Below are 16,308 nucleotides of genomic sequence, written 5' to 3' on the forward strand. Positions count from 1 at the left end.
CATCTGTGTTTCAGACAAACCAGCACTGACCCTCTGCTATGCCCACAGCAGCTGCCTGTCTCTGCTGTCGCTGCAGTTCTTAGCCCACACTTACCCTCTCAAATCCAGGTCGACACTTCTAAATAGAGAGAACAAGAAGCAGAGGAGGATGGATTAGTAGTGTCAGAGTGAGAGTTAATAGAATCTCAAAAGAAGTAAATTGGCTTCAGTTTGCAGGCTTGACGTCTACCCATAGAGGATTTTGTTTTGGAGTAATAGTTAACTGTAAATAGGCTGAACCATCCAGCCACACAAACAATTTGTTAGAAGTGTAATATTTGTTTTACTCTGGCCTCAGCTGTTAGAGATAAAAGTCTAAAAGTGAACAGTTGTGTTCACTTTGAATCTTTGATATGCAAATAAAGCTGTGGCACAAGCAGCTATGTGCATGCAAACAGCCTCTTCAGTACCAACTGCAATGACTGCATGCTTCAGCTGCTAATCCACTGAGCCTGGCAGCCATGGACTCCAAAGAGCCTTTCATCTCAACACAGGAAAGAAAACCCAACTCTATGACACTGAGGCAAATAATTTCATTAAGTTAAGTTATAGTAATGTGTAAAAATGGAACTTTTAAATCAAGGTAAATTGTTTTTTTATGGAATGTCACTTTAATTCAGATTTACCACTTGGAATGTTCTAGCAGACCAACAAACCCCGAGTTAGCTGTTCAAGATGGTGGAACTGAGCTTAAAGTCTTTTTCTGTATGATTGCTAGTGATGACTGAATGGCTCTACCTGAGAACAAAATAAATCCTGTTTTTCCTGGATTTTTCTGGAACATGCTAACATGTGAGTTCCAAGATATATCGAGCAAAAGTGAGGTTCAAAGACCATCCAAAAAGATATTACGCCTATTATCAGTGGTGTAGCACTGATACAAAATTTTTCTCCATGTAGTCAAATTAATGTAATTGCATTTAATAATATGTATATATCTTCAAATGTATTCTATGGATATGGATGCTAAAAACCCTGATCATATTGTAATTTAACAATGGGGTCTATTATGGTGTGGGTTTGTGTCAAGGACTTACTGCATCATTGACTTTTGTATTCTGTTTTATTTTTAAAACAAAAGCGTTCCTCATATCTGTTGTTTACATCCACAGATACGGAAGCAGTTAATCTGAAAAGCGTGACATACGTAAATACGTGGTTTAAAAGGTTTTGTGATTAACTCTCTGATGTAAGAGGGCAGAAGCTTACATCCATTTGATTTGATTAAAAATAGGAACACCAAAACATGCAGCCAAGAAGTAATGTGGTTGAATCGTTTGCATAGTATGTCTTTGTAGTTTCTCAGGCAGCCAAGTCACGGTCCCTTTCTCCTTTAATAGTGATTAAAGGAGTGATACAGGCTAAACAACACAGCAGAGTACAGTGAGGGATGCCCTGAGCTCTACATAGGATGAACTAAGCCGCAGCTCTACAAATGCATAGCACAACATTAGAGGAGAGGAGAAACTTCAAAAATATAAAAAAGTTGCCTTCTTTTCAAGCTCCCAAGACCATTTACATGGTGCAACCTTTATTCTGATTGGCTTGTGAAAAGCTTTATTCCACCCCTCTGAAACCCTACATTTTTTGTCCTCTGTGTTCTCACTGAGGTGTTTTTGTGGACTATTTATATTCCACTTGGTGTTTGCAAACCAAATAGATTGTGTATATTAGGATTCATGTAAATGTCTCCAGTGTGTGTCTCCTAATCCATTCGGGGTTTTTTTTGGTTGTTTTTTTGGGGGGGTGGGGGGTTGTACTTGTGTTTGTCTCATCTCAGCCTTAATTCCTTTCACCTGCATGTTCTTATGCAATCAGCCCCATGTTCTATTTCAGTGTCTGTTTTCTTTGTCTTGCTTTCTCCGGCTCGTTTCTTTATATATGTGCATGAATGCGATGTACAGTCTAATCTCCTTTCCTTTTCATTTTTGTTTGTGTCTTGTTTAGTTTTTTATATCTTCCTGCTGTGCTTTGTGTCTGTTCCCTGTGCAGTTCTTTCCCTGCTGTGTGATTTGTATCGGTTATTAAAGCTAGTTTTCTGCTCTTGAAACAAATCCTTTATGTAATGCACTTGGGTTCTCTTTTGAACTATTATTCTGCCCCTCGGTTGTTACTTTGTTGGGTTTCTTTGGCTGGCGCATTTCTCAGGTTTCCCAATAGTGGGCAGTATTACCCCTTCAGTTTGTGGCTTCTTCTTTGGTTGTTTGGTGTGCGCTACACTGCCCCCTTTGGTGATGTGTTGTAAGCAGCAGGCAAAGTTCACGCGGGCAGTGTGAGAAAATGCATGGAGCAGAAAACAAGCTGCACAACTTTAAGCCCAGTTTACATCGTTGGGGAGTTTGTTGAGCCATAATCTGTAAGTAAGCAATGTCTAACTTCATTTTCTGTAAGATTGTTACTTTCATGTTACTTAAAAGGTTATTTGAACGTATAAGGAAAGATGTTAATGGTGAATGTAAAGCATAAGGAAAGCTATGTTGCTAACTTCTGTCTTGTTTACAAAATATGTTGATACTGATGCTACGTATTATTTTACTGTATGTTCACAGTCTTACAAATTAAAAGAGGAAAAAACGGTCTTCAGTTAAAGACACAAAGACGAAGCGATGTGTCCTGTCGTTCCTGGAACCATCTCCTCTTATGTTAAGCTCGCTGCATAGGGTGAATAGCCATACATTCACCTGAGGGCAGCAGAGTAAGAAGATTATCTACCTATCAAGCACCCAAGATGTCTCAGCCTGAGGCGTCACCGCCTCTCTCCCAGATGGTGGTCCGGTCAGAGTGCCACTCACGCTCTTCACGCTCTTCACGTCGTTCATCCACCAGTCAAGCTGCAGCCCGAGCCAGAGCAGAAGCAGAAGCCGCCCGCACTAGAGCACAGTACGCCAAACGCCAGATCGACATGGAGGTTGAGAAGGCACGCATCGAGGCAACACTAAACGCTCTAAAGAAGGAGGGTGAGGCTGAAGCAGCGCTCGCCGCAGCTCATGTCCTGGAAGCGGCAGCCGATGAGGAGCATGACGCCGTTGACCTCACAGAACAAGGAGTCTCCTCTAAAACACCTCCTTCCATCAGACGCGCTCAAGATTATGTGAACGCTCACTTCGCTAACCGCAGCTTGGTAGTTAATGAAGACGGAAAGCCTGATACAGGACAACTGGTTGGTAATAACGACGCTCAGCATCTACGACAGAGTCAACCACCAGTTGCCTCCTCTCCAGGTGAACATCTCACTGACTTTGTAAATCAGAAGCAACCAAAGTCCCCTCCTATAAACAGAAAAACTGACATTTCAACCGAGCCTAAATCTTCATTGCCTCCAAAGACTGAACTCTCAGATCTCACAGCCTATCTAGCACGCCGTGATCTGCTGACAGCGGGATTCAAGGTTTTTGACAACCGTCCTGAGTCTTACTTGTCCTGGAAGTCCATTTTCCGCAACGCCATAGAAGGCCTCAACCTCAAGTTCAGCGAAGAGCTTGACCTTCTCACGAAGTGGCTCAGCGGGGAGTCACTACAACATGCGCTGAGGATCAGGGCGGTCCATGTGAACAACCCACACGCAGGTCTTCAACGTTTGTGGCAACGCCTGGACAAAAGTTTTGGTTCTCCAGAGGTAGTCGAAGCGTCACTTTTCCAACGCTTACAGTCTTTTCCAAAAATATCTAATAAGGACACTCACTTATTGCAGGAGCTTGCAGATCTCCTGTTGGAGTTAGAGTATGCACAAAGTGAAAATTATCTACCCGGCCTTAGCTTTCTGGACACCCCAAGGGGGATAAACCCGATAGTGGAAAAGCTCCCCTACGGACTCCAGGAGTCCTGGGTGAAACAGGGGACAAAATACAAAAGGGACAACGGTGCAGTTTACCCACCTTTCTCATATTTTGTTCAGTTTATAAATGATTATGCAGAAATGAAAACAGATCCTAGCTTTATGTTACAAAGTCCAAACATAGTAGCTCCAAAACCTGATAAGCCATTGTTGAAACCAACTAAATACAGAGGTGCGGTTGCAGTGAACAGAACAGATATTAGTCAAACAAATGTCACAACTCGAACGTCAGTTCTCAACCCAGACAGACAATGTCCTATTCACCACAAGCCCCATTCACTTGCCAAATGCAGGGGTTTTAGGTCAAAAACACTAGATGAAAGGAAAAGCATCCTCAAAGAACATGCTATTTGTTATAAGTGTTGTTCTTCCACAGGTCACCGAGCTAACGATTGCAAAGCCATTATCCAATGCTCGGAATGTAATAGTGACGCTCATGTGTCTGCCATGCATGCTGGTCCACCTCTGTGGGCAACCAAGGACTCTAACCTCCTGCCCCAAATCCACGGCGGGGAGTCTGATCCTTCAAGCCCTGTAACCACAACTGCTTGCACAGAGGTGTGTGGCCCAGGTCTAAAAGGTAAATCCTGCTCTAAGATTTGTTTAGTCGACGTGTATCCCCGCACAAATCCTGAAGAGAAAAAGAGGATGTACGCCATGTTGGATGATCAAAGCAACTCATCCTTAGCCAGGTCTGCTTTCTTCGACATGTTTAATGTAAAAGGCACTATGCTCCCATACACCATGAAAACATGTGCAGGTTTGTCAGAGGCTGGAGGACGCAGAGCAACTAATTTCATTATTCAGGATATAAATGGGGAAGTGTCCATGGTGCTGCCCACACTAACAGAATGTGATCACATTCCAGATAATAGAGATGAGATACCCACCAAGGAGGCTGTGTCGGCTCACCCTCATCTACACGCACTCGCTTCACAGATCCCTCCTCTGGACCCAGCCGCGGACATTCTCCTCCTCTTGGGCCGGGACATCATCCAAGCTCACAAGGTTCGCAGTCAGGTAAATGGTCCAAACAGTGCACCTTATGCCCAACGCCTCGATCTGGGATGGGTGGTTGTAGGCGATGTCTGCCTCTCAGGTGCCCACAAACCCACAGTAAACTCTTTCAAGACAGACATTCTGAATAACGGGCGCCCTACCTCCCTTAGCCCCTGTGCAAGCAAAATCTATATAAAAGACAAATACACAGAAAGCTGTCCTAAATTCGAGAAGACACAAGCAGAAGTAGGCAGACACATTTTCCAGCAAACAGCAGATGATGACAAAACGGCTCTATCAGTAGAAGATGCATTATTCCTGGAAATTATGCACAGAGACTTTACTAAAGATGAGGCGAACAACTGGGTAGCTCCACTCCCATTCCGCTCCCCCAGACAGCGTTTACCCAACAATAGGGACCAAGCCCTCAGTCGCTTAATGACGCTCCGCAAAACACTGAAAAAGAAACCTGAAATGAAAGAACATTACATTGAGTTTTTAGACAAAACTTTCAGTAAGGGCCATGCTGAACCAGCTCCAGCTTTAGCTCCAGAACAAGAATGCTGGTATCTCCCTAGTTTTGGCATTTATCACCCTCAGAAGCCAGGAAAAATTAGGGTGGTTTTTGATTCAAGTGCGCAATACAACAATGTTTCTCTCAATGATGTGCTACTAAAAGGGCCAGATCTCAATAATACTCTTGTGGGAGTTCTGATGCGTTTCAGGTCCGACCCATACGCAGTCATGGCCGACGTGGAGCAAATGTTTTACAATTTTGTTGTCAGAGAAGACCACCGCAACTACCTTCGCTTCTTGTGGTTCAAAAACCATGATCTGGATGGAGAAGTACAGGAATTCAGGATGAGAGTCCACGTGTTCGGGAACTGCCCCTCCCCATCAGTGGCCATTTATGGACTGAAACGAACAGCGATGGAGGGAGAAAAAGAACACGGCAATGATGTAAGAGAGTTCATTGAACGCCACTTTTATGTGGATGATGGACTAAAATCATTTCCTTCCACTGATGAGGCCATCAACATTCTCTGTGGGGCTCAGAAGATGCTGGCTCAGTGTAACATACGCCTGCATAAAATCTCATCCAACTGTCCTACCATCACAAACGCTTTTCCAAGTGAGGACCTTGCAGCTGACATGCAGGGCCTTGACCTTGGGCAGACACCCATGCAGAGAAGCTTGGGCTTGGGCTGGGACCTGTCTACAGACTTGTTCAGGTTCCAAATAACCGTCAATGAGAAGCCCTTTACCAAGCGTGGAGTATTGTCAGTCGTTAATAGTGTGTACGACCCACTCGGCTTTGCTGTCCCTGTCATTGTAGAGGGCAGGGTCATACTCAGAGACATTTCCACTGACATTCGTGAATGGGACACTGAACTCCCTAAAGACAAATTACAACAGTGGCAACAGTGGAAACACTCTCTCAAACATCTACAACAACTTGAGATTCCCAGAATGTTCACCTCAATACCACTCTCTGCAGCAGTAACTAAGGAAATCCATGTTTTCTGCGATGCCTCTACCAAGGCAGTGGCCGCTGTTGCCTACCTTAAACTCACAGACAGAGATGGTCATAATGAAGTGGGCTTCCTTCTCGGCAAGGCACGGCTTGCCCCAAGACCAGACATCACCATACCCAGACTTGAGCTCTGTGCAGCGGTCCTGGCTGTCGAGGTGGCAGAGTTGGTCGTGGATGAGCTGGACATCGCAGTTGATCAGGTGAGCTTCTATTCAGACTCCAAAGTAGTCCTTGGTTACATCTTCAACACAAAGAGGCGTTTTTACATCTATGTGCACAACAGAGTGGAACGCATCAGGCGAGCCACACAAGCTCACCAGTGGCATTATGTGCCCACTCACTTAAATCCTGCTGATCATGCCACGCGCGCATTACCTGCTGAGCACCTTTCTACCTCCACATGGCTCAGTGGACCCGCTTTTCTTACCAAGTCAGAAACAGGTCAGTCTCAGGCAGAGTCGTTTGATCTTGTAGACCCAGAGACTGACAACGAACTGCGTCATGAGGTAACTACTTGTGTTACCACTCTTGCAAAGGATGTTCTCAGTAGTGCCAGATTCGAAAGGTTTTCTAGTTGGAATGTACTACTGAAGGCTATATCTAGACTCCGACACATTGTTCAGTCCTTTAAGCAGAACATAGAAGGCACCTGTCAGGGCTGGCACAGCTGTAGTGAGCATTCAACTGAAAAGCAGCTCGATCAAGCTAAGATCATTATCATTCGCACTGTCCAAAGAGAAGTCTATGCAGAAGACATAAGACAGCTTGAAAAGAGTATGCCCCTCAAAAGTTCAAGCCCACTTAGCAAACTGAACCCATTTCTTGACACAAATGGAATCCTCAGAGTGGGTGGGAGACTAAGACGAGCACAGTTGACTTCAGATGAAACAAATCCGATCCTCATCCCTGCCAAACACCACCTTGCCCAGCTCATTATAAGACACTTCCATGTGAAAGTATGCCATCAGGGCAGACATTTTACTGAAGGAGCAGTCAGAGCTGCAGGCTTTTGGATTGTGGGAGGAAAAAGAGCAATAAGCAAAATGATATTCAGCTGCGTGACATGTCGAAAACTAAGAGGCAGACAGCAGGAACAGATTATGGCTGAGCTACCAGAGGATAGGCTGTCCACTGACCCTCCGTTCACACATGTAGGGCTTGATGTATTCGGTCCCTGGTCTGTCACTGTCAGAAAAACGCGTGGTGGGCAAGCGGATGCAAAGCGATGGGCAGTCATATTTACGTGCATGAGTACACGGGCCATTCACATTGAAGTTATAGAATCAATGGACACGTCATCATTCATCAATGCCCTGCGTCGTTTTTTTGCCATCAGAGGTGCAGTCAAACTTCTTAGGTCCGATTGTGGGACAAATTTTGTGGGTGCCTGCAAAGAGCTGCAAATAGACAAACAGGGCTGCTACAACAGCAAACTAAACAGCTTTCTTGAAGACTCTGGCTGCAAATGGCTATTCAACCCCCCACATGCGTCGCATATGGCTGGCTCCTGGGAGCGAATGATTGGGGTCACACGCAAAATCCTTGATGCAATGCTCCTAGAACACAGGAATGCAAAGCTTACCCATGAAATACTAGTGACCTTAATGGCTGAAGTCACTGCAATAGTGAATGCTCGTCCGTTAACAGCAGTTTCTGCAGATCCAGATAACCCAGTCATCCTTACCCCAGCCATGCTGCTCACGCAAAAGGTTACGACCCCACCAATCCCACCAGGTCAGTTTGGAAACAGTGATCTGTTCAAAGCTCAATGGAGGCGCGTACAATATCTCGCTGATGTCTTCTGGAGACGATGGAAAAAAGAATACATCTCAGGACTTCAGGACCGCCGCAAATGGAAAACAGTAAAGCCTAACCTACAAACAGGAGATGTTGTTCTTTTAAGAGAGACACTCGAACATAGGAACAACTGGCCACTTGGACTTATCACCAAAACCTTTCCCAGTGAGGATGGGCTTGTAAGGAAGATAGAGGTGAGGATTTTCCGCAAGGGTGAAAACAAGTGCTACATAAGGCCTATAAGTGAGGTTGTGCTATTGGTGTCTAAGGATTGTACTTAGAAGCAGAAACTTTGTTTCATTGTATGTCACTTGCCTTTTACATGTTAGTTGAGGGTGACATTCCATGGATGTCAGGCAGGGAGTATTCTGCCCCTCGGTTGTTACTTTGTTGGGTTTCTTTGGCTGGCGCATTTCTCAGGTTTCCCAATAGTGGGCAGTATTACCCCTTCAGTTTGTGGCTTCTTCTTTGGTTGTTTGGTGTGCGCTACACTGCCCCCTTTGGTGATGTGTTGTAAGCAGCAGGCAAAGTTCACGCGGGCAGTGTGAGAAAATGCATGGAGCAGAAAACAAGCTGCACAACTTTAAGCCCAGTTTACATCGTTGGGGAGTTTGTTGAGCCATAATCTGTAAGTAAGCAATGTCTAACTTCATTTTCTGTAAGATTGTTACTTTCATGTTACTTAAAAGGTTATTTGAACGTATAAGGAAAGATGTTAATGGTGAATGTAAAGCATAAGGAAAGCTATGTTGCTAACTTCTGTCTTGTTTACAAAATATGTTGATACTGATGCTACGTATTATTTTACTGTATGTTCACAGTCTTACAAATTAAAAGAGGAAAAAACGGTCTTCAGTTAAAGACACAAAGACGAAGCGATGTGTCCTGTCGTTCCTGGAACCATCTCCTCTTATGTTAAGCTCGCTGCATAGGGTGAATAGCCATACATTCACCTGAGGGCAGCAGAACTATCATAGGGCTCACATTTAGGCAAAGCAATAAAACATCGAAACGTCTAACTTCCACCCAAAATGTCTGTATGATCAACAAAACACTAACACTTGCTGAACTAGAAAGAATATTTAATCGTTTCATCCAGTCAGTTTAATTTGTTCTCTAAAGGCAGTTCATTACAGACAACGTGAAAATCACAAGGAAATACGCTCCATCTAGTTAACTGAAAGAAGGCAGATTATCCGTCTTATTTGCAGCACTGTAATTGTACAGTCAGTGAGGAGTTGAAGGTTATTATGCCTTTCATCAAACTACTCAAATTAAACACGGCAAAAGTTTCAAACTATGAGGTTAATGTATGTGCAAGTAATCCAAGCTCAGATTACTCTCTTTGTTTCAAACAGGGTTTTTTTTTCTAATCTTGAACCTGTTTGATGTCAGTGAGGGTGGATGTCCCGAATATGATCATCATAACTCCGGCTGTGCTCTCAAAAAGCTCCACTGGCTGTTTGGACCGGAGCATCCCATTTGAAGAACGCTGGCTCATGAAAAAGGGCTAAGGGAGGTCAAAATAAATTCCCCTTTATGCACTGCATTCATGTTGTGGCATCTAAGAGTGTAATCGGCTATTGCATATTAAAAAATTTTATTATTAATTTAGAAAAAAAGATATGTTGTACTTGTTTCTTCATCTATCTTGAGATGATGTGTGCAGATGTGAGTGTGTGTGGATCAGATCAAGTCAGACGGAAAAATATGATGAAAAAAATGACAAAGGGTGGAAGTTGGAGTGAGTGAGGATATTTGAGCTCTGCAGTTTAACAACATGGCAGAAGACTACGTTCATGAGAAATAGGGAGCAGGGATCAAGGGTGTGTGTGTGTCTGTGTGTAGATGGGACTGAGTGAGTGATAATTCTTCATGGCAAGCCACTGCTGGCCACAGGGAATGTACAAAAAGAGCATAACAAGAGTAGCATCTGAAAGAAAAAGCAACGAGCAAGTGGAGAGATTTTATCTGTTTTTAAAAAGGAATTTCACAGAAAGTGGCTGAATGAGAGAAATACAAAGAAGAAGAGGAAGGAGGTGTAGGAAGTGGGATGGGAAAATCAAAAGGATGTTTTCCTCTGGGATCAATTAGGTTCTTACAAAAACTGAGTAACAAAGAAACACATTTTCTTTCTCCACAAGCACGATTCCACACAATTAAAAAGGCATTTAGATTAATGGAGGCCAGCTGTCACTAGACTTTTACTCAGCAGGCTTCTGTTTGAGTCAGTGGATTTGTATTCTACTTTTTGTATTTTGTATTGTTTGACTTTTTTTTAGGCACCAAATCTACTTGGTTTGATTTAGCAAATGATCATTTTACCACATTTGAAAATTCTCCTCCTTTATGAACATGCTTCTTCAAATGCATGAGTCACTGTCTCAAAGTAAATGATAGTAAGAACACCCGAAAATAAATTCCACAAATGCCGATTGCAATTTACATATATTTGCGATATGACACATGCATAATGCATCTGCATCAATATGTATCTGAGAATACAGTTCAGCTGTTGATCCCTGTTAGGAGACATATTGGTGAAGTCCAGGTTAGCAACACATGAAATTCCCATCACTCCAGTACTCTCACTGTCTGGTTGCTCTTGTAATCTTCCTCTGCCCGCTTCTCTGCAGACCATCAGCCGCACCTTTCCTCTGTCTCTGTCAGCGACTGTGGAAATACAAGGTGATAAAAATGATGGAGTGGCAGACTGGAGATTTAATCCACAAAACAAATTTGGCTTTTCATTTTTGCTCAGAGATGAATGTCTACAATAGCTTATTCTGAATAATTCAACAGCTACTACTGAGTGCATTCACACATTTCTTCACACATCATCAGGCATTGTATGGATTTTCTACAATCCATTCTAACTGAGCAGTGCTATGATCCTACATAGCAGGATTTACTGTTGTAATGTTGAATGTATCATATGCAGTAGAGTAGACAAATGATTAGCCCAAAATTATATTTCATCTTTATTACTTGTCTCAAACTCCTTGATAGTACAGTAAAATCAGACCAGACTCGGGGAGTGCTGTGAGATCTAAGCATGAAGATAACTTTCCTAACTCCCAAAATGAAACAAGAATGTAGCCTGAGGCAAGAGGTCTAGAAAAAAAACATCAGCTGTGCAGTGCAGTGTAGAAAGTACACTATTTGTTTTAAAGAAGCATTCATACTTGATGCACAGAATTGATCATTATTTCTGAAACAAATCTAGAGTTTGCTCATCCTCAAGCTAAAATTCTGTGTTTTGCACCTTTTTAGACTACTTGTAGAATACTGTGGAGCTGCATAACTATATAAAGTCATACATGTTAAACTGCCATGTGTTGCAGCTATTGCATCTTGCACTTATAGCATTCGGTCCATCAGAATTCCCTCGCCATAAAGACCTTCCTGCTCCCCGAGCTTTTGTTTTGTGAACAGTAGAAGACGCGGTTGTGACTACTCACCTTTCTTTCTCTTTGTCTCCGTCTCCTGGGTCTCTGCAGTCATAGATCAGCAGGGTCATAAATTGAACCCAGGGGAATGCTGGAATGTTGTTGTTTAATCCTTTCATTTGTGTTTCTCATTCTATTTTCCTTCAATAAACCTCCCACATACTCTGCCTGCAGTTCCACTGGACATACATATTTGACTTTCTTTCACACCTCAACATATATTCTCCGTTCTTCTGTGAAAACAAGGAATAGACTTTATGAACTGTGAACCTTCACTTATCAGTGCAGTCATGCCAGCCTTTTCTTTTCATGCCCATTATCTCACTCTGGCTCTTTTCCATTCCCTCTCCTTTCTCGCCAGCATGACTGAGCAAAGCTGTAATGTCTCAGCCTTTCCTTCCCACCTCTGTTTAACCCTTAGTGCTGTTCATATACCACACCTTCACAGTGTGAGCTGCATCAATTTTGGCCGATACTTCCGTCTTAGGTATCTGTTCCTTATTTTGAACTATTTTGGTGCCTAAACAGGTTCTCTGACATTAATAAATGGATGAGAGCAGGAGCAGTGTTTTATTTTGTAGGTTTTACAGTCATTTTCAGAGACAAATGTCTACTATCAAACAATATCATGTCCTGTTTTCCCTAAGACATAAAAACATAACAGCCATAATGATTTTAATTGCATTTTATTGAAACTTAAAATGGAAAGAACATTTTAGGATTTTGAACTTTATATATCCAACAACCATCAAACATTATCTTTTATATCTTAAAAAGTCATCATAGCAAAGAAATTATCGCAATAATCTTATTGTACATTTACTAATTATATAACACCTGAAACATAAAACATGAAAATGCAAATGAAGCTTTTACTAATTCAGCAACTAGCTAGTGCCTGTCTTTGCATGAATATAGGCAAAGGTGGTCATGGCACTGTCAATCTCCCTCTCGAACTCTATCACGACTGTCCTACAAAAATAAACACATGACATGTACCGTTTCAAAGTTTCAAGATTATTTAAATCCCTCATTTTCCTTGACTTGACCCACACTAATTGATTTAAAATCAGTATTAAGAGATAAGCTTTAAAAGTGATCAGGATCAGTCTCACTGTACAAAAATCCATTACACCTCAACAACAATTACTTATAATATTTTAATAGTTGTGTATTTTGGGTCATTTGAAAAGAAAGTCTTCCAACTTCAGCAAAAAGGATGACATTTAGGGCTTTTTTTGTTTGTTTGTTTTTTCCACTGTTGTAAAATGTCAAAATGGGTCAAATTTGAACTGCAAGTAACCGTCAACAGTTTCACTAATCTCCTGCCTCCTGCTAAAAATTCCTCCTCCGTCTCTTCCAAAATATCATCCCCCATTTGTTATCCTCTCCATGGTCTCCGCCTTGGAAGCACTACAGCGCTCTGTTGCCATGACAGCAAAGGTAATGTCAAGGCAAGAGATCAGCGAACCTGTTTTTAACCTCTTGTTTGTGTCTGTGAATCATACAGAGACACAGTGACACGTTCTCCAGCCCCCAGGTGGTCTTAGCTTTACAGGCTGGGTCTCTCAGACCTAACAGGAGCTGGTTGTTTTTCTCACAGAGAGAACGCGTGGCCTTCATTCTGTTGCCATGGTAACGCGCATGGATCCTTTATTTGATAATTCTTTGGTTGTAATGCCCCTGGCGTAGTTTTGATTGGTTCGAATGGTGGAGGCTACAGTTAATAAACTCTAACCTTCACCACTCTGTGTTTTGTCTGGATTGTTTTTTTATTGAGGGAGTGCTATAGGTCAAGCACATTACTGCACTGTATTCCCTGCCAGTTCTGTTTAAAAATAAAGCTATAAAAACACACCACACTTTGGTAAAGCTTGAGTTTGACCTTTTGGTCTTTTGAAAATACACATGGTCATTATTGGAAGAAAGGACAGAAATGATGAGCTAATGCTAACATGAATTTATCATATACTGAGACACTAAGTAAATGTTGATTTAGGAAATTTAAAACAATAAAACATAAAGATCATTCCTTCCATCTTAAATTATGACTTTTCCTATAGTGACCTACGATACTTAAAAAATTAAATACTTAAAAGTTTTACACAGCGCTACAAATGTATGTGAATTGAGGCTGTTGACTATTTTGTACTGTAATCTATTTTAGGCCAACATCGTGGGCCTGATTTTAGGGAGTCTTGAAATTGTACGTGCCATGTCTGTCTGTATTTTTATGGGAAAGTGATGACAGAGTTCATGGTAGGCTTTGGCACTGTTCATGTTCCCACAGAGAAAGGTAGCTGCTGGCTTGCCTTTGCATCATTTATATGAAGTCTTACCAGGCTATTTCCCTCAGATTGTTCAACATTTTGTATCGATTTATATGGACTTGCATAATTAGTGCATGCTAACAAATAAATGTCTAAAAGACTGACAGCAGCCATACGTTTGATCCATTGGTCACAGTAGCTATGGCTCAGGCGACGCTTGTTTACTAATTCCTGGGTTGTCAGTTTGTTCCCCAGCACCTTCTCATGTAAAAATGTCCTTGGGTAAGACAATGGACCTGAAGTTACCAGCATGTATTCTAACCAAACACAAAATCAGCTGATTAATTCCTCCTTCCATAGTTGTTAATCAGTGAGACTGCCTGCTGCTTGAAATTAAAGCCTGCAGCCTTTCAGCCTTCCAAAGAATAGTGCTGCCCATCACAAATTAATTGGTATATTCAAACGAAGCACTTTCATTCATGGGTCATCAAACTAACTAATTAAATGTTACTAGCAACAACAAAAATGTCTAAAGAGTCTAAAACTGACCTTTAATTAGGAAGGCACTGAGTTTGCCACATGTTCTACTCCCAGAAAGTTATTGTTTATTCCCATTAACCAATGCCAAGCCTTTTCTCTCTAATGGCATCATTCCTTTTAGCTCTCACAGCCTGACTTATAGCCAATCTCTATTCCCCATTTTAATGAGGTAATTAGTGTCTGTCTGTTTATATGTGTTGTGACACAAATATCAGGTCTGATGTGGATGATCAGCTTTCTTTTTTATCAGTCTATAGTTGATGATTCAGTTGTCTGGAATATGCACTAAAATTGTCTGGGATAAATTCTGGTATGCAAGCAGCACCTGCAGGACAAACCTAAGAGTCTCAGTGAAACATGTTTAATTGTTGATGTCTGCATGACTGAAAGTCGTTTGCACAATGACTCATCCCCTCCATCCCACGGTGCACCAGGGACAGATTTCTCCACACAGACAGGTAATTTGAAAGAGGAACATGCTGAAAGATTAGAAAGGCTCTGGAGTATAGTATAAACACGGTCATGACTCAGACTGCATGAACCTTAACACAAGCTGAGCACAGAGATAAACAGTAAAAGTTAATCCTTATTACTAAAGTTAACACGGCTGAACTTTTATCCTATAGTACCACAACTAAATAGTATGTAGTTTGTATAGACTGGGATCAATCAGAAGCTAATTGGATTAGCAAAGAATAAAGCTATGCCTAAGCCCAAACCAAACCATGCATTAAGCAAAGGCCCATAAGGAGAAAGACCTAAACATAAATCTGTAGGTAACTGTGGTGAAGGGGATGTGGTGCAACTGACCTTTGTTAGCCTTTATGCTACAGTCACACTAGAGAAAAACAGCGTTTGGAGAAGGCAACCAAAACTCATGCAATGGTGGGAAGTGAGCTTGCATTTGCTTTTCTATCAGTTGCTATCTTCGAAATACTTTGGTGTATCAAGATTATAATAGAAATAAGATGCAGTCTGTTTGCGTTCAGACTGCCACCAGTTTGCAGTTGAAAGACAATTGACAATTAGATGCAATCTATTTGTAAATATACAGCAACCGACTATGATAAATCAGTGAAAATTGTGAATCTGCTGCCTTGGATATAAACAGAAATTCACATTCACTATGATATTGAGACATAGTTGCTGCAAGATGGCGATTCAACTGCAAAATGACATAGGCACTTGGCAACCTTGCTTTTGTATAGGAATGTAACTAGAACACGAATAACCTGGTAATCATTTGACTCCAGTCTACAACTACAAAGAGGTGCATGACAGACACGTTGTGTTCAGGCTTCGATTAAATGGAACTGCCTGCATTTGAATTAGATCACAGTTATTTGCAGATATTTACCAATCTGTCTTAAAGGATTGCAGTCAGTTTGATTTGGACCGTGATTGCTTGGAGACAGGATTACCTCCCCCAAGAGTAACTGGGAAAGGATGTCTGGAATATCCTATTTAGCCTACTGCCAGCAAGAACCTGGCTTTGGATAAACAGAAGATCATGGATGAGTGGATGGAGATTGCCTCTCTCCAGGCAACCTGTCCAGTCACCTTTTGAAAAAGGTCATTGATCAGACACAATGATATCACAATTAGGAACACAACAACAAGTGTGATATTTATAAAGATACTCCTTCTAATGGGTCTAATACCGAATATCATTACCACTGTCTAGTCTAGCATCAATGTTAGCATCACAAAAGATAATGTGCTATTATTATACACATGAAAAGATGACAACAAAGTTACTTTTGCGCTGAACTGTTCCTTTAGAGAATCCCTGCTCTTAATCTAATGGATGGGTTTCATCTTAGCTCTGCGGGGAACACATGAAGC

The sequence above is a fragment of the Astatotilapia calliptera genome, chromosome 3, assembly GCF_964374335.1.
Source record: "Astatotilapia calliptera chromosome 3, fAstCal68.1, whole genome shotgun sequence".
Classification (NCBI taxonomy): Eukaryota; Metazoa; Chordata; class Actinopteri; order Cichliformes; family Cichlidae; genus Astatotilapia; species Astatotilapia calliptera.